This window comes from Corvus brachyrhynchos, unplaced genomic scaffold, assembly GCF_000691975.1.
Source record: "Corvus brachyrhynchos isolate BGI_N302 unplaced genomic scaffold, ASM69197v1 scaffold279, whole genome shotgun sequence".
NCBI classification, from domain to species: domain Eukaryota; kingdom Metazoa; phylum Chordata; class Aves; order Passeriformes; family Corvidae; genus Corvus; species Corvus brachyrhynchos.
Window position 1 is genome coordinate 8,012,478 of NW_008246060.1, and position 19,501 is coordinate 8,031,978.

Genomic DNA, 19,501 nt, shown 5'->3' on the forward strand with positions numbered 1-19,501 from the left:
GCTGCCACACAGCAGAGGCAGCCAGCAGCCGGTGCGAGGAGTGAGCCTACTCTGTCATTTAGGATGACTCACTGGAATCTGGCATTAATTTCTCTTTTTCTGATAGTGGACGGAGAACAACCAAAAAGCTACACTGGACTAGACCAAGGTAAGAGATTTAAGTGTCTTTTTTACCCTACAGCCACCCAACACTTCGAGGGTGCCAAGCTGTGTACAAAAGCTGGCACCGGCAGTAATTCGGTGGGTGTCTGAACACCTGGCGTTACATGCCATCGGTGTGTCTTTCTGGTGTTAACCCTGTGTGTACCACCCAGCTACCCCCGCAGGGAGAGACGGCAGGTCAAAATATAACCTAGTGACTGCATTTTCTCCCCTTAATGCAACTTTTGTGGCTGCACTACCACCTGCTCCCGTGGATACAAGAAGCTTCTCAGTATTGCTAAATGATGAGGCTTTTGTGCTGTGCTGCTGGGAATGGAGCGTACCAGGCGTCTGTCATGGACTCCGTGTGGATTCATTCCCACAGCAGTTGTTTCATCACTTTAATGAGTTGAAATTCCACAGTCCACGGAAACGCTTCCCTGTCATTCCCTCTCTCTCTGAGGGGATCTCATATAGATACGATCCATTTTCAGGCTTTTCAAAAGTAGTGCTTGCTGAAAGCACCAGAACAAGTCTGCTGAAGCACAGGCAGTGCTGCACTATATATTCTGTCTGCATTCCTCTCTGCTTTTTCTCCTGTGAATCAAAAATTCAGTGTCGCAGGAGGGTTTTTGCAAGGACAGTAAATGTCTCCGGCACAGAAATTTAAAGTAAAGGGAAAAGCTGTTTCTCCCCATTCTGAAATCCTAGCAAAATATTCTTCCATTTTCTGAGGAGGTACAGTATTTCTAGCAGAGTTATCTAAGCAGGTTTCTTCTGGGGCTGATTGACAGTTTTTAGTTGTGATTTTAATGGAAATCTTTCACTGAATGTCTACAGCTTCATTTCTGTCAATCCAATGCTTTTTACCAAATGGCTTTCTTCAGAGGGTGACACCTTCAAAATTAACCCAGCATCATGCTTTTCTAGATCTATATACAGAGTATCAAACCAGCTGGTGCACATTGCAGAATTCCACGATCTTACCTTTGGATCTTTAATGGTGTAACTGCAGTGGAAGACATTTGGTTTGGTTTACAGGTTTGCTGTAGTGTGGAAAGTATCCCAATTGTAACTGAATTTATCTGGGTTTCTTATACATTATTCTTCTGCAATATCCTACACACTCTATTTGTCCGGACCTTCTGAGTACTGGCAATAGGTTTATTAAGGGTGGACTTTTAAACCCACAAAAAACTGCCCTGACATTACTGCCGTGAAAAGGACTCTCTGCTCAAGGAAGATGACAGGTCCCACGTTAATCACACCCATGGAGGTGACCAAACAGGTATCAGCAATTAACAAAAAAACACCACTCAGCTTCCTAGTAGCCACCAAGACCCACAGTCTGTTGACCCAGCACCAATATTTTTGGAATGAACTCAAACATGGCACCAATAAACACTCCCTGTAGCTACTGCCCCCTTCATGCACTCTTTAAAATAGGTTAGGGGAAAAAAGGTTCTTCTTTCAGAGAATTTTCAGGAATTTAATACAGAGCTTCAGGAAGAGGTAGGACAACATCTTGATGTGTCAGCATGGATTCTACATCATTTTCCATCAGAATATGGTACAATTTTTGGGTTGTAAAAGTGGAAAGCATTTACCAACACTATGCTTTAAGATTATTCCTAGTAATTTCGACAAGTGCAGAGACTTTTTTTTTACTTACTTCTTTTTGTTAGCATTTAGATATGGTGCCTGACTGCAAGGGTATCAGATTATTTCCAGGGAAAGTAATTCTAAAGTACAATTCAGACAACAGATCATTGTGATTCTTTTAACAGTTGATAATATTCATGCAACTTATTTTTAAATTAGTACCTATTTATTGTACACCAACTCTTAGTCACTTGCTAGTAAAGCACATGTCATAGTCTCTGGGGTCTGAGCAGCTATTTTTGAGCCTGTCTGGCTAATGTCTAGAATACAAAATTATCCTGTTCACAAGTTGGGCTTTTCTGTGTTATTTTCCTTTCTTCTGAGACATCAGTATATTATCAGTTTTCATCTGGGTGGCTCCTTTCAGGTGGAATCTTAGTCCATTTAAATGCAGACAATTTACTGCGATAACAGTTTATTGTAACTTAGCAACAAGAGATAAAAAAACCCCAAGTTACATCCATCACACATGCAAGCCTTGTATTGTGCTGCCCTGTACTCAGCAAATTAAACCCTTGAGATAAATGACATTCTAGACCAGTCAGTTTAATATCATTAGCTGGGCTGGCCAGTTGTTCTAATTACAGAAGTCAAAGACTGCAGGAAGCAGCTGCAAAGTCAGCACACGTGCAAGGAGCTGTTTGTAAAGCAGAAACACATGCTTTAACGTGAGGGGTTTTTTGTTGCAACATGAATTATTAAAGAAACGTATGGCATTTAGTATCACTGACAGAAAAATGGTCTGGCTGTGGTCCAGGTGGCAAGACTTATATGAGTGGCATGGCGTTATCACTGGTCTTTCTGTGAAGCTTCATTTCTGGCGTAATATTTTTCAGTAAAATAAACAAACACTTCCAGTGTTATTTCTCTATGATCAGGTTCTTGGGTCATTCATTTACTGGTGAGCTGGGAGGACAACACAAGGAAAATTAGCACAATGCTACCTACTGTCCTACCTATTTTACTCCAAATGGAGAATCTGCTATCAATGAAACATGTTCAGGGAGCAATAAGATTGCATAGCTGGTACACTGGAATTGGGAGGAAACATCTGTAAGACAGACACATGCTCAACTCTGGAGCTCTGCTTGAGCCTACAAGATTAATCCAGCCAAAAACCAGGTAAAAGTAAAGTCAGGCAGCTGCTCTGATGGGTGGCCAGGGATTCCCTCAGCTCTGAGTTTCACATCCCTCTTGGCATTTCACCTCCAGAAACTGAATTCAGGAGAGGCAGACATCTTGCTATGGTTAGTTAAGTGGATTCAACCTTATAACTGATTTCCTTTAGAAAAGAAAAATGTTCAGCCAAGTTCTTTGCCTCAAAAAATCAGCTTAAATAGAAGGTCTTCACTTCTCTGATATTTCTGTATATTTCATTTGAACATAAAGCTCCATCCAAAGATGAAGAGCATTAAACAAATCAACAGGGTTTTACACGCCAGGAATGAACAAGCTCTTGATAACAACCTCTAGGAAGGTATCAAATCCGTCCCAACTACTTGATAAACCATATTCTGCACAGAGGCCTGCAAAAATGGACAAAGTTTCATCTCCTTTGAGATAAACACACTTAGCCACTTTCATAGCTCTCTATTAATATCACTGTAGCTCCAGCAGCTGTAGATGTATTCCCTGCACCCTGAACAGAGTCAAGACTATCTCCTCCCCACTGCATAGTACTGTGTTATAAGGTAAGCCAACTGCACCTACAAATAACATTTTAAACAGTTCTATTAATCATCATAAAGATGGTATTTCAAGTTGAATTTACACAGGCCCTATTTTTAGAACAGGGGACATTTTGCACACTTGCTATATTGCTTTCCAGGACCTTCTTGTAACATGTTCTCATCAATTAAGACCAAATCTAATCTTAGTCTGAGGATGTTTATAGGGGTTAAAGTAAGGCACTTATGTGATGCAAAACAGGCATCCAACCCTCATGATTAGGCATTGCCTTTTGAGGAGAACAGTTTTCTTTAATTAGAGTAAAGAAGTCTTAGAATTATAAGATCGTAGAATGTGCTAAATTGGAAGGGACCCATCAGGATCATTGAGTTCAACTCCTGACCCTGCAAAGCACCATCCCCAAGAGACGCACTCTGCCTAAGAGTTGTCCAAATACCTCTTGAACTCAGCCAGCCTTGGAGCTGTGACCACTGCCCAACCACTTTCTGCGTAAAAAACTCTTTCCTGGTGTCTTTCAAACACACTGTAAGTTAGTGATGTGTGTACTTGTTGGATAAGAACTGTTGCTTTCTTCACCTTCAATTCTTGCATTTTTCAACAAACTTTACCACACTCTTCTAGCATTTTCAATCCAATAGAATTTAAAACTTTGACCACCTACACCAGTGAAGAGTACTTCCAACTGAAACATAAAGGAGTAATGTAACAAATGTGTAGTGTATCTCAGTATGTATTCATGGAAATAGTGTCAGAATCTAATATAAATACAAGGCAATATGTCCAATTTCAGTCACAACTGAGTTTGAATGTATTCTTCTTTAAAATAAAATCAGGAATTTCAGGCTTCTGTTTAATTATTTTGTTAGGACTAATTATTTTTCCATTAAAACCTATATTAGTTCTGTATTTATTTAATCCAAACAGTGGTCTGTATTTTCTCTAAAATAAAACACAGATGATGCAGATTCCAAGACACTGTTTTAGTTCTTTCTTGCTCAAACAAAATAAAAACAATATTGTGTTCATCACAAAGTGGCTTTTCCCATACTCAAGATTTGTCAAATAATTTCCATTTGTGAAAACTGACATCTTTCAAAACTGAACCAACAGGAAAATACTTTTTTTCTTCTCATTCATTTCATTAACATGTGAAAAGTCTTCTCACTCAATATCAGCTTGCTTGTTTCTGTTCTTTTGATTGTAATTCAAATCTCAAAAATCATGAGGAAGCTAAGTATGCTAGATGTGTATTCTCTTTAGGTTTTGAGGCAATTTCATTACTGAGTTGTTGGCTAGTTTAGGAATGCTGTGTTAAAGACAATCTGTGTGAATAAACTAACAACTGTCCAAAGGGAAACACTTCTGAGAGGAAGGAGTATACTCTCTAGAACAGTTCTCCTGACTGACACATCTGAAATGGATGCTAGACATGATATGAATTTTCATTTTTACTCAGCAAGGTCTATATGGCTTTTCCTTCCCATTTCTCCTCGCGTCTTTCCCCACCTTTTCATACTAATGATGTGTGTTTGAGAAAAATGTTCTTATTCCTCAGGGCACCAGCAATGTTAGGTAACATTTAGCAAAACATGCATCATCCAAGTGATCTGTAGGTTACACCAGGGACAATACCATGATCCACACGGTGAAGCAACCAGAGTGAAAGCCAAGTAAATTGTTGTTTTATAGGGAAGCTTGGACCCTGGAGCCACACAGTACTTGAAATCATGTAGCAAATGATTTTGTGTGTTGTAGAGATACTGGAGCTTTATGGGACAAGACCAATGCATCAAGATGTACAAGAGCAAAAAAAAAAGTGTATGGTGGAAACAGAAAATGAGATACATAACTCTCTGTTAAAGACTTCTTTCCAACTTATAGAATGAAAAGACTCGAGTTTTTTCCTAAGTTGTAAACACTACAAATTCTGTCATGAAACTCAAAAAGATAAACCACTCAAAAATCTGTGAAACTGTGTGCTGTATACACATACATGTTCATGTATGACACCATAAAAGTTCCAGATCCTAAAGAAGCCAAAAAACACCCTCAAAACAGAAATGCAACCACAGCCTTACAAATCACATTTGGTCATCTTTGAGGAAAGGTTTTAGGAAAATAATAAATTTAAATAGTCATTTTCACATAAATAGAAAAGAACATGGAAGATTTGAGCAGCCTTTCTTTAGTTCCTAAACACCTATAAACTCTGCCTTGCGTACAATCACATCCTCACAACTTTACAATCACAACTGTGTCATGTCTAATACGCTGAATCTATAGTAAACAAGAAATTATCCCATAAAACTCCAGGACACAGTTCAGGTCATGAAACACACAGGCCCCTGCCATGCCAGAACACAGTTCAGGCTTCCTTCTTGGGGACACCACCAGGGTGTGTGCAGCAGAACAATGCCATACCCTGCCAGGAGCCACCTGGGACTGTGCATATCCCATCTACTGCTCTTGGAGAACAAAACAGAACAGAACTGGGCCAGGACAGAACTAAAACAGACAACCTCTGTGTTACCAGGAACTGCAGAAAGCACCTACTATGCTCCAGTTGTTAACTTCTTTAAGGCTGGTAACGGATTTGAGAGGAAAGGAAGCAATACGGAAAGCCTTGCACTTCTAAGAAAGCCAAATATTGCTACAACTAGTTTCTTCACAAGGGAAATGAAAGAAAGAGTTAATTAAACCTGCTGTCTGTGGTTTGAAATATTAACCTGACATTGGTGTTTATCTCGTGTGAAACAGCTTTAATGATTCTACTTAGCCTTTACATTTCTCTCATTGTTTTGCTCACTGTCCTCTGTTGCCAGTAGTATTATTACACTTTCAGTTTTAGTAATAAAACAATTACTGAGACTCTCTGCTGTTTAATGGGTTTGAAACCTCAGGAGCTGAAAATAATTAAGTTGGATTTTTGTGCTTGCAATGAAGTTTGATATTTGATAAAAAAAAAAGAAAAAATCAAAACTAGGAGAAAGATCCATAAATACTAAAGTCAATTGGGACCACTGAATGAGTCTGACTTCCAGCATACCGCAGCAACTCCATCATTTCATCCAATTTTACCTGTGTCAAACCTAGCATCTTATATGGGTAAGTTCATTATAATAAAAATAGTTTCAGATCTCAAAAAATGATAATATAAGCTGCAAGTGCAAGACCTTACAGCTGCTGATCACAACAGAGTGGCACCATCCCTGTCTCTTCAAGCCAGCTAACCATAAGCCCCCTACCTTGCAACATATTCATCCTGTCTAAACACAGCAATTTAATCTCAAAATGCATTTCTCACAGAAAGCTAAGAGAAACTTTAAAAAGAAAAGAAAACTCATTAGAGGACCTGAGCTAGAATTAAAAAGAGATGACAGGTGCTTCTACCACTTGCTATAAAAAAATGCCAAAACTTATAATTTCAGAAGTCTCGGGAAAATTGCAGCCGCATCACACTACTAATTTTGGGAGTTTCCTACCTGAATAATGTACTTTTCCCTCAGCATTGTTTCTTGGATAACATAACGGGGAAAGAGGCATAACTGCTGGGTTTAACATTAATCAAAAGATTATCAGTGCTGCCCCTCAATAGGTAAACATAAACATTAGCTCTCTGTGCAATTTCTTGCAAAGGGAACGTATAAAGTTGTCTGGAGCCAAATGCATACATAACATAAAGGATCAAAAAAAAATGGAGGGATGGCTTCTACACAGTAGGAAAAAACAGGGCAAAGAGGGACAACTCTGTGCAGCATTATAGTAGGATTTACAGAGGAAAATCATCAGTTCCCTCAGCACTCCCTACAGCTCTCTGAAAAATTTGTTTGCAGGATTGCTGCTTCCAATGAATAAAATGAACACAGCTGAGGCAAAAAGGGAGCAATAGAGCACACTGGAAAGTGAAGGAAAGAAATAGGGGAAGGAAAAGGGAAAAAGAAAAGAAAAAGGTATTTTCTCCCTCATTACTCTCAAGGTTTCTGACGCATAGCAGATTTGAGGATGAATCAATAAAGAAATAAGGATTAATATACAAATGGATACAAAAGAAAAAGAAAACAAATACTAGTCACGGAATTGTTAAGGTTGGAAAAGACCTCCAAGACCATCAAGTCCAACCTTTGGCTGAACACCACCTCGTGAACTAAACCGTGGCACTGAGTGACACATCCAGGCCTTTCTTGAACACTTCTAGGGATAGTGACTCCACTGCTCCCCTGGGCAGCCCATTTCCATGCCTGACCACCCTTTCAGTGAAGAAATTCTTCTTGATGTCCAAGTTGCCTTGGTGTAGAGCTTGAGGCCATTTCCTGTCATCCTGCCGCTGGTTGTCTGGGAGAACAGACTGGCAGACTGACCCCCCAGTTACACCCTCCTTTCAGGCAGTTGTACAGACTGATAAGCTCTCCACTGAGCCTCCTTTTCTCCAGGCTAAACACCCCCAGCTCCCTCAGCTGCTCCTCACAGGACTCATGCTCCAGACTCCTCACCATCTCCCTTCCCCTTCTCTGGACACACTCCAGCAGCTCCATGTCCTTCTTGTAGTGAGGGGCCCAGAACTGGACACAAATGGAACAAAATAACATTACAAACAGAGCATTGAGGTGATGTAACAGATGTCCCCTCTCCAAAAGCTAGGGCCGTCCTATGGTCCATTACTGTGGGCAGGAACTGGAACACATGTCTTTAGGTGCAAACCTTCTGACAAGATATCTGACCCTTCAGCTCACAGTCCTTGGGCAATGGAAGCAGGGATAATGCCTGCTGGAGATGAGCGGGGGTAGGGATGGGGCTGATGCTGTTAGAGACCAGACACCATGACAAAACACGGTCGCCACTCTAGCATTCACTTATTCCACACTACAGAAATCAATTCAACATCTTTCACCATCCTGTCAGTCACATTCTGAAGCACTGCAGGACAAATGGATTTTCTCTGTGACAGCAGGATAGGGATCATGAATTCTGATCCTTCTGTTGGACAGTTCAGTACCCATAAATTGTCACGATGGCAGAAGCCACACTGCATTTTAGTCTCCCACTGCCAGTGCTTAAGGGTGTCCATCCAGAAGGAACAGATTATTGTAGATGGTGGAGGTGTGGAACAGTGATTTTTGTGAGGCACAAAAGAAAGAAAAGACCTAGGAACAACCACTGAAATACAAGGAACATGGTGCAAACATCTCCTTAAATGTACTGAAGTAGTACAGAACTGTAGTCTGCTGAAGAAAGAAATACTGAAGAGAAGAAATATGGGTGCTAGTATTTCACTAGTGTAAAAGTGGAAAGCTGTAGAACTAAGTGAGGATTTGATTTTCACCTGTTGTGACTCAGAGCCATGCTAAATCATTACAACCTCTTTTCATGGAACATCTTAGATTGCCAGAGCCAAACTTTCTATGCCAGTTAACATGGTGGGGCTGAAAACATCTCTGATACTAGCTGAGCATTTTGAGTAAGGAAAACCAGGAGAAAAATCAACAGAAAAGCAACCCAATATGTATTATTAATCTATCATCAATGTATAGTCGCTAAATAACAACATTGTTTTTATCTTCAGATCTGTACTGTTAACTCACAGTGACTAATATCCCATTCGTATAATGCTTCTTGATATGTTTTGACAGCCAGAAAATTGTTCCTCTGCCTGAATTTAGGAAATAATTTCTTTTCTGAAGTGAAAAATTAAATACAAGGCACAGCAGAAATAGCCTAGTCGTCTTCTGGTAAATATGAAAATTAGTGTTACATACATATATCCCTCATTAAGAAACCTACAATCATACATGTCTGTGAGTGCTAAACTGCTTAGAAAGTAGAGCCTAATACTGCTAAAATGTTATTACTGTTATGACAGCAGAAGTGGGACAGGCACAGAAGAGAAGAATAAACTTTTTCCAATCATAGATTGTATGGGAATTGTTCCAGAAACAGGGTAGAAGCAGTAAGGAAATTAAGTTTAAGGTCCCCACTCTGGAATATAGACTGATGTCCTGCAAGTGGTATCTCAGCCTTCTGTAGTGAGTCTTGGGTAATTCTATGTCATGTAAATCCTGTGCTTTCATCACCCACCCCTCAGTTCTGATCACTGCCCAGGATCTGACTCCAAACTGCCAGCTCTTACCTAGGCCTCTGTGAATATAAATAACCAAATGTCTCCAATAGGCCAGGCAGCGGCTGACTCCAGGGTTTTAAAGGTCAATAATTCCTTTTTAAAAATCAATATATTTGTAACTGGTGTAAAAGCTTCCAGCCTAAAAATGTGCTTAAATGGACAGGGCTATTTTCCAAGCCACATGAATTCTAACAATGCTCACATTGTCAGTCTTCAAATAGTCAGAAGGCCTTTTATAAGGGATGGGGAATTCTGAGGATTAATTCTGCTCCTTTCCAGGAAACCACCACCTCATCATCCCCTATTCACAGTTTATCACAGACAATAGATACTATTCAACTCAGGTACACTGGAACAGGAAAAGTGTGTAAGCAATAACCAAACAATGGCATTTTGCTGTGTCAAAGGGAAGCAGGCACAGTGTGCTTAGCTTCCCTGAAAGGAGCACTTTCTTCTAGCTCACTCTGTTCGCCATCTATTTCTGTAAGAGTCCTCACTTTTTTAAAAAAAAGAAGGGGTTGTCTGTAAAACAAGAGAAGTGGTTCAAGCTAATGCCTTCCCCCCTGCATTGTATGAATGCTAGTGCAATAAATATCTAAGTGAGTGGAATCACTTGCTCTTCTCCTAGAAACTATTTGTTTGGTAAGCTATGATATATTTAATTTATTATTTATAGGCCTAAGCTTTCACATCATAATGAGCCATATCAATAAGACTTGAATACTAGCGTTTGAAATAAGCATCATTGAGAAATGTACTGAGTTGAAAGGAATTCAGATAATTTGACTTCCCTTTGTGCTCCGTCTTTTACTGTGTCCACAAGCAGCAGTAAATCAGAATAACTGCTACCTAAAGAAAGCCTTAAAAGAAAGGTTACAGCAGGGTACAGCTGATGCAAGCAGCAAGTTCCTACATGAAAATAGCTCTAAGTGTTGCCTTTAGTCAAGTTTTTAAGACTCCAAGACAAGCCTCATATTCCCTTGTAAGAGGGGCTTACAGAAAATAGGCTAGGGAGTAACACAGGACCCACAGGAACACAGTTTCCTAAAATTAGGTCAGCACTGGTATAAAATTAGATTCAGCGTTCTGCTGACCGAACTGAAAAGAGGAGGAGTAATTTTTAATCACAAGTTCTTGAGGATAACGATGTATCTTGCTGGAAGTCACCAAGTACAGGCCACAAACTTGCACAGTGGTTACTTCCTTCCCCTTCCCAACACTGCTAAAACTCATCTGAAGCCTGGACACAACCAAAACTTATAAATTAACTATGAGGGACAAATTGTTTCAAGTTGAAATGCACAGCACTATTTAGACAAATGATTACACTCTATACTACACAACATTCAGTACAAGACTTATTTATCTATTATAATTGATTTCTCAATTAAATTGTCTGATGAAATTTCTTTTGTTGGGGGGCACAGGGGGCTGTGAAACTAAAAATAGAAAAAAGAACAACACATGAAACTATTACATACCTCAGTTCAAATCGCCCAAACGTTACAAATAAGTTGGTGAAGTGGAGATTGTAATTATAAAAAAGCATGAAGTAGCAACCTTGGAATATACTGAGCAATGATCTTGAACAATAACTTTCTAAAATCGATTCTAACCGTCTATTGTCTTACAATGCAGCAGCTCTGAGGCTTAGAAATTAAACTCTGGGGAGAAAGAAATGCTGCTTTCTAGTAATGAACGGACTGACCTTGTACTACAGAATCACCTGAGCAAAACATCTAGACTCAAGCAATCAGAAAGAAGGCAATGCAAAAAACAATGCCCACTTCTACCTTACCAGTATTGTAGGACTATTCCAAAATATTTTATTATAAACTGGTTTGACCTACAGTAAATATCATTCTGATCTGCAGAAAGTCGTATTCCTACCCACCCCACTGTTCAGTCCCACTGAGGTCACGTCCCCTGTGAATCCCTCTCCAGAGGGCTGTGCACAGACTGACTCAGGGGGATCCTGCTGACTGCAGCCAGCAAATGCAGAAATCCAGAATTATGTCGAGGAGCATCTACTGCAAAAAAGTCCAGGACAGACATTTTTTGGATTGCCATATGTGTAAGGATATTGGAAACTGCCAAAGTTATAAACCAGACGTTGACAACTCTGGCATAGAATTTCCCTCTGTACCTGGGGAATAGGCTAACTAGTGAAATGTAGGATCTCATTAGTTTGCAGACACAATTACTCCAGAAGCTCAGAACAAAATATCTAACCTGAACCTATCAAAGACCTGGACAAAAAAATTGTCCAATTCCTCCAGCATCACAGTATGGCAAAAGAAAGGCCTACCCACTATAAAAGTCTATAAATTACCATCTCTCAGCCATCTAACATCGATACTAGTTCATGGTTAATAAATGACGGGTTGGGAAATAAGACCCTGGGCTACTGGCCTGGATCAACCTGGGATGGACATTCTTAATACTATTGTAAAGACTGTTTAGCTGGAACTGTAAATTGTGAGGAGTGTGACTCCCTTATTCTGCAGAGCTTGTACAGCACATCAGAAGAAGGTTAATGAATGCCTGTGTGAGAAGCACTAATGAGATACCAAACAGTGCTTTGAAGAGATCTGTCTTTTTGCAGCTAGAGAAACACATACCTTCTTTTCATATGATCACTGACTAGGAACTGAATTCCCAGCCAGGCCTCTACTGGAATGCTGAGTTACAGAGGAACTCCTCTAGCATGTGCTGCCATAGCTTTTGAGGTTTTATCATACAGCTTCAGATCCAAATGAATAATCACATTATTTCCCTTAGCGTTCTCCAGGGGCAATATAATGGCTACTTGCAATGCTGATGCCTTTAAGATTTCACAGCAAACTTCCCTGTGCAGGCTTATCCCCTGCTGTGCTCCAAATAGCATATGTGAAACCAGGAACAAGCAGCTACTTAGGGAAGGGACAGCCAGTGACCATGGATACCATAACCAATCCATGCAATGGAGCAGCATGCCAGGAATAGCACGACATATATGTGCATTTATTGCACGTGTGACAGCCTCAATGAGTAATGAAGTGCTAAAATGCACGCTGGTTTGTCACAAACTGCTGTGAAGCATACTGTTCTCATACATGCTGGGGATCTGAAGTGCCAGTTGTGCTTATTTTCTAAAACTTCTTGGATGAAGAGCTTGCCAATCTGCATGGGGTATTTTGTGGCTGATTAATTTTATAGATAGTGCTAGGTAAGAACCCTCTAACTTACTGAATCCAATAGCAGTTTTAATCAAACTCTAGTTGCTTGCTAATTTGGAGACATGGGGTGCCACTTTATTGGCTTCTATAGACTGCTTGCTCTCCATATAGATCAGTAGTTCAGAGGAACCTTCTGGCATATCTGTTTCTTTCCAGAAGAATGGACCTACACAAGTGTTTAACTGCAAACCTCAAGGTATCATACAAAAAGCAATTTAAGAACAGTGCCACTAATTAATTCATACTCCTATTTTTGTAACTTTCTAACATGAGAGCAACTACAAAAACAAATTTCAAATTTGAAAACAACTTGGAAACTGTAGCACAAAATCTGAGAATGACAAAAAGCAGAATATCACTTGTCATATACACCTATGACTAGGTTGTGGAATGTTACAAACAACTCTATCTCACAAGCAGCCGGCAAATATTGCAAAATATGTGTGAACCTGTGCCTAACCCTTCAAGGAACTGTGGAACTGAATAAGGATTTGTAGGAAATTCTGTTTCAGCATCGTGGTCAACAAATAATACTGCATGGGTTCCTGGTCTGCTCCCCCCTTGCTATAATCTACATTCGACTATAATTTCATTGTGTAAATCAACAAAAGAAGCTTCTATGCTCCTGCTCACATTATGAGAACAGTAACTACATGAATCCAGTGAATCTCTGGAAGTCATTCTCCAGAGGGGGATTTCCTTTTTCCATCTGATGTCATCTTTGTTCCCAGATTTATTTGAAGGTGTCTGTGCTTCAAATCCTACAAAAACTTTACAATTAATAAATTCTCTGAATTCCAGTTTCAGATTCAGTGTAATTTCTCCTGTATGGTCTGTCCAAGCCCATAGATTCTTTCTAGACCAGGCTTTTATCCTCTTGAGTTTGCAAGAGTTTTGGGCAGGTATTTTTGTTTGTGCTTTAATGTTTGCTACTTTTTCCTAGATGGCATATTATGTGTCAGAGACAAAGAATTAGCTTCTCTAACAGGTGGGAGGGTTTGGGGGGTTTTTTGGGGGGGTTTTATTGGTTTTAAGTTAGGTTGACCACTGAGGACACACACATTATGGAGCGCCTGAAGTAGAAACCAAACAGTTTCAAACCAGACAATGGAGATTTTTGAAAACCCGATGACTGCAAACCACACAAATGGAAAGTTATTTCTGTGACTATTTTTCTTATCACTGGGTACTCAAATAGCAGCCTTAAAATAAAACTTAAAAGCTCAGAAAATCCTACCAACAGCAAAGGACTAACGGGAAAATCCTTGTGCTCATTAAAACTGATAGATATAGCTCATTAACTAAGCTATACTACCTCGGACAAAATTACAGTTTTCTGAATTCCATGCCTTTCCCTAAAGTAGAGCATATAGATTCCATGGATATTGTGCAGATCATGACAATGCTTTAGACACATTAGCTGATCTTCGCTCACAAGTCCTAGAGCAGGGACAGCACAGAGTTTCCCATGCAAACACACAGGTTGTGCCAGCCTGCAATATCCATCATAGATCATAGGTGTTTTTAGTAATTTGTAGCACAACTCCTGTAAAGGACTGCAGGCTCCAAGAGGCTCGAATCCAGCTGTTTCAAATGCATTTGTACTGTCTTAGCTATATTTTACTTTAAAAGCACAGGTACAAAATCAAGTCATCAAGTTAACGTGTATTTGCTGGCTTTGTCTAAGCCCTTGTTACACGTGCATTGCCCATGATAAGCCAATTAGACTCTTTTGAGACCTGGATACCATCTGTTGAAATCACTGGCAGCCCAGCAGGTAGTAGTGTCTCAGTCCCTCAGTGGATTTCACATTTTACCACTCAGAACTCCCAATGGCCCTTCCCAGCACCAGAATGAAATAGAAAAGAGAAAAGCTTTAGTCCTTTTCTATTGTGAAATGAGCAACAAGAGACAGAGCATGCATTTGTGTGTGTGTAAAGTCACTTCTTGCATTTCCACACTCACTGCACTTCTGATTTTACCTTGAAGACATGAAGGTTTTCAGTTGCCATAGCAACCATGTTAACAAATAGCGGCATAGCTTTTACACAAATGATGTGGTTGTCAGGAGTTGGGGATAGTCTAACAGGTTTTTATTAAATCCCCCAAAATACACAGTTTTTACCTAAAGAAATACATCACTTTTTTTTCTGATTGTATATTTCTCATTTCATAACAGCAAAGGTTTTTGTTTAATAGGATATACCTTTATCAAGAGCTTCCAAATTTGACAAACCTTATCTTTCATGACTTAGGAAGGGATCACATGACTGCAGCATTCTTTAAAAGGCATAAACTGATTTGCATTAACGTTTCTCTCACTGAGCAAACTGGGGGGCTATAAATATAGCTCCTGTCTTCAGGATTACTTAGCAATTTTGCTGCTCTGAAGGGGAAAAATAAAAGCAGAGGAAGGGATAATCTTCACTGTCAGATGGAAAGGGAAGTTCTGTACATCATCCAAAAACTATGATGAATCTGTTGGTTCCTTTAAAAAGCAAAGGTTTATAAATGCTAAATTCTGTAGTCTTCAACACCTGAACATTTCCATTGCATGAGTTTAGAATAAATTGCTGATAGTCCACTACAATAAATATTAACTTTGGCAGATTTTGTTCCTAGAGAGAGCAAATTTTGGTTTTAGCTGAAGTAAAATAGCAATAACAGTTTGCACTTCTCTGATCCCTTCCGTCTTCATACCTCCTTTGAAGCACTTCAAGTATCAGTCAAAACTATTAATTGGAAATACGACCACATTTTAAGAATGAATAAAGTAAGATCCCACCTCAAGGGGATGGGAAAAGTCTGGGGCATAACAAACCATAGACCATGGTAAACAAGAAGAGGTGATTAACTATTCTGAACACCTAAGCACTTGCTCAGCCTTTTATAAGCCAAAGAAGGCAGATAAAGTTTCCCAAACAATGTCATATTTAAAAATTTATGGATCTATTTAAATACAACCACAGCATATGTGTACAGACACTTGCTTAAAAACAGCCACAAACTTCAGCTGGCTGAAGGATCTTTTTTGAATTCACATCTCATCTCCTTGGCCAAAGCAATGACTTAGCTTCTGCATTAAATTTACTTTCCACTTCACACAGCTATTATACTAGCTCAAAAATGGCTTTCTTCCAAACTCTTAACTAAGACCATGTCAAAAACTGCTCAATAGAATTGCACTCTCATGACACCTGGCAGCCAGCATTTTAGATTCTACAGTTACATTTCCACTTCACTGTCCACTCCTACCTGAGGAAAATACTAGTCCTGAGATATGCAGAAGATATGGTAGGTAAATTAAATTAAATTAAGTCCTGGTTTTACTTATTTTGTATCAAACGAATACAGAGGGGAAGGCTCTACTCTCCTTACATGCAATTTCTTTGTATCCCTGCAACAAATCCTGTTTCCATTGGGCACCTTTCATCCGTATCTTGTTAGTTTGGTAAAATTAACAAGCCATGGATAAACTTCTGTTCAGCTGTTTAAGCCCACTCTCCTATTTATACACACACTACAAATCCAAGATGAAATAGGTGCTGCTAGGAAGACTAATTTCTGAGAGTTTTCTCATTCCCTCCCCTATTAGCCTCCCAAGTCTCTGTAAAGGCTTAGAAAGATCAGCTTCAACATTTTGAAAATTTTAGCAGCAAATATTCCTTGCCAACAAATAGCAAAGGAGCCACCAGGGCAAATTTCCTTTTTTTATGTCTTTGCAAGCTGTATCATCTTGCTAGGATAAGCAGATGCTTATTTCACCTACCTTTAAAGCTGACTGAGCTCTTTATATATGTCTTTGGTAGGCAGCACCTTGGAGAGCCTGCATGAGCCAATCACACTCTGCATTTATTTCCATTGGGATTTCTCTCCCAATATATTCTAGTTGTGCCTAAAACATTTATAGAACAGCTTCCATTTTAAAAAAGAGCTCACAAGCCTAATATACCATGGCACAGATTCACTTCACCTACATCAGGCACACAGAGCAGTTTGACAGCTTTCAATTCTACCAAAATGTACATTTTGAGGATTTCTGTGAACAAAAAGAAATCCACCTAAAACTTCAGAGAGAATGTATAGATATATATTAGGCTATAGCTGTGTAGTATGGGGCAATATTCTGACTATAGGACTAGAAACTACCAAGGATGTAAAAACTGTCAAATGGATGTTAAAGGTCCATGAACTTAACTAGTATTGATTTCACATCTTATTAACAGTAGCTTTCACAGAGTAGCATTTTTCACCAATATTGCTACAAAGTTTGGGGGTTTTTTTCATTTTCTTTGTTTCAAGAAATTGTAACTTCTCATAAGACATTTCATTGGAAAAGACTGAACTTTTTCCAGTCGAGAATGAACATTTTGATTTACAATAAAACATTTTCCACAAAAACTAGTAGGCCGGGGTACCTAAATGGGACAGTCAAGTCCCTATTTCAAAACCCTAAGAAATATTTCTTGAAAGCACACTGCCTGTTTTCAGGAAAGTTCCCTTCCTAATATGACAAGTGAGATTTATTGCCAGTGCCCCTCTGCTGCATGGTTCAGGTTTGACCGTGGTGTGCACTATATGCAGCTCTGTCCCTGGGTTTCCTAAGAGTTCTAGATGGTACACAGGCTGGTTTGGAGGAGAGCTGGGATAATTTTGGAGTGATATGGCTCAGAGTTTTCACCTCTATTTACTTACACATATTGGAATTGCAAGGCGAGTGTCTGAAATAAAAGCTTACAAGGGCAGGAGGGCCAGACATATTCAACACATGAAATAAAAGGGTGTCTCTGCAGCTCCTTTTTATTCCATATGTGATTGGTCACAGGCAACAACCTCATGCCAGAGTTGAAAGCAAGACCTAAATATTCAGGCTTTCAAAGTTCAAGCAGGATATCATACACTGAGTAACCCAGAGCCCTTGGCAGTAGAACATCAAAGCTAAACTACAAGAGGACTAAAAATCTGGCTTGACAAAGAGTAGTTCTTTAGATGTACCATGCTCTGTCTGTGCCACATAGTGTAATGCAGAGACACCCAAACTAACCTGTCAGCCAGTAAATTAGCAGAAATGCCTTAATTACTTCTCCATCCAAGTTCATTAATTCTTTTGAGAAGCATCTTGCTGAAATGGTAAGTATAGGCATCTTTGCATGACACTAAATTATGTCCCAAAGATTTAGAGAAGTAGGGAGCTTTGGCAGATTTCAGATTCTAAGGAAAATGAAGAAAAAAATAAGCCCTTTGACTTTTGTAACTAATTACTAACTGCCTGCCCACTGCATCAAATCACACTCTATATGAGAAGTCAGTTAGTATTGGAGTTTTTTATTTATTTGATAAATGCTGTTTTGGTAATTAAGTAAAAGTGCACATGTGGCATGTTCAAGGAATTGTATTGTGCCTGAGAAAGAAGCCAGGCTAATACAGCCATGGAAATTGAACCATTCCATTAAAGCAGAGACAAGTATAGCATGGACAGTAGCACTGCAAGCTGCCTCCACAGCTCTGACAGCCAAATTACATCAATCACGGCCACAAGGGGATGGATTTAAGGATAAGGATAGCACTGCACATCTCCAGCCATACAAAACTTGGCCTTACTGAATGCTTGTCAGGGAGTGCCAGCTGCATGGTGAGGGCAGCTGCCCACAAGTCATCAGGCAGACCCATCAGTTTACTGAGCACAAAGAGCCAAACAGATGACAGAGAGTAACAGTTTTTTGTCATCATATCCAGAGGAAAAAAGATTCTTCGTGCCATTACTAATCTTGTGAGCCCTTTTGCTTTGTTGTTTTAGCAGACACCCATAAGAGAGATGCTGGCCCTTAGTTGCATAGTTTGTTGATATGTGTGTGGAAAGCAGAACTTTACTGAACCATGCACAGCCCTAACCTTTGCAGATATAGTTTGCTGCTGAGAACCTTTAAAAGACATTACCCCGTTTCAATACTGCTATTGCCCAATTTTTACTGTTCTCATTTCTGTGCCAAGAAAAAGGAAATTAACATCAAGGTTGCATGGCTTCCTGCTATCTCAACATGCACAGAATGCAAGACCTTTTGCAGAGAACCGCAGTAATATAACAGAGAGAAAATAGAAATACTAAATTCTTTGCCATTCTAGCTCATTTTTCATACAACAGATATTCATTTCTGAGTTTTTTAAACAGTGATATTAAGGTCCCTTCCTGGAAGCTGTGAAATAGTGCAGTAATTTGGGAGGATTCAGAAGGAGAAGTTGAAAGGAGAGGACACTACACCACCCCACCAGTCTCAAGCTCTCTCACACAGGCAAAATTCTGCCAACAGTTGCACCCTGAAACACATTCTGATGCTCACCAGCAAGGTGCAGCCTGAGTGGGGGGGCTAGAGGGGCTGGGTGGGGAAGGGTACAGGGACAACATGGAATGCCTGCAGGATTTGCATCACTCTCTGAAGACCTGGGCTCAAGTACCACCCTCATGACCTTGGGCAAAATATGCTAAAATCAGGCACTACATCAGCATCAATGTAACCAGATGGAGCCACTGATCAGAAAGGAAGACGATGCAGATAGAAGAGCAGTCTAGAAATTATTGCAAGGCCTTTGTTCAGGCTGCAATGTTTTGGGGTTTTTGTAAAGCCTACAAAGTGCCAGAAAATCCAAAGTTTAAAAAGAGTAATCATGAGGCAGGAAT

General features: G+C 39.7%; 1 protein-coding gene across 2 annotated transcripts in view; it reads left to right on the forward strand.

Annotated features, from left to right (window-relative positions):
* The first annotated feature begins 6 nt into the window (after positions 1-6).
* The window catches only part of RASGEF1A (RasGEF domain family member 1A), a 157,293-nt gene continuing 137,798 nt past the window's right edge, over positions 7-19,501 (forward strand). For both annotated transcript variants that reach the window (XM_017746388.1, XM_008642814.2), the window contains exon 1: positions 7-148. The gene's annotated coding sequence lies outside the window, so the exon portion shown is untranslated. The remainder of the gene's footprint in view (positions 149-19,501) is intronic.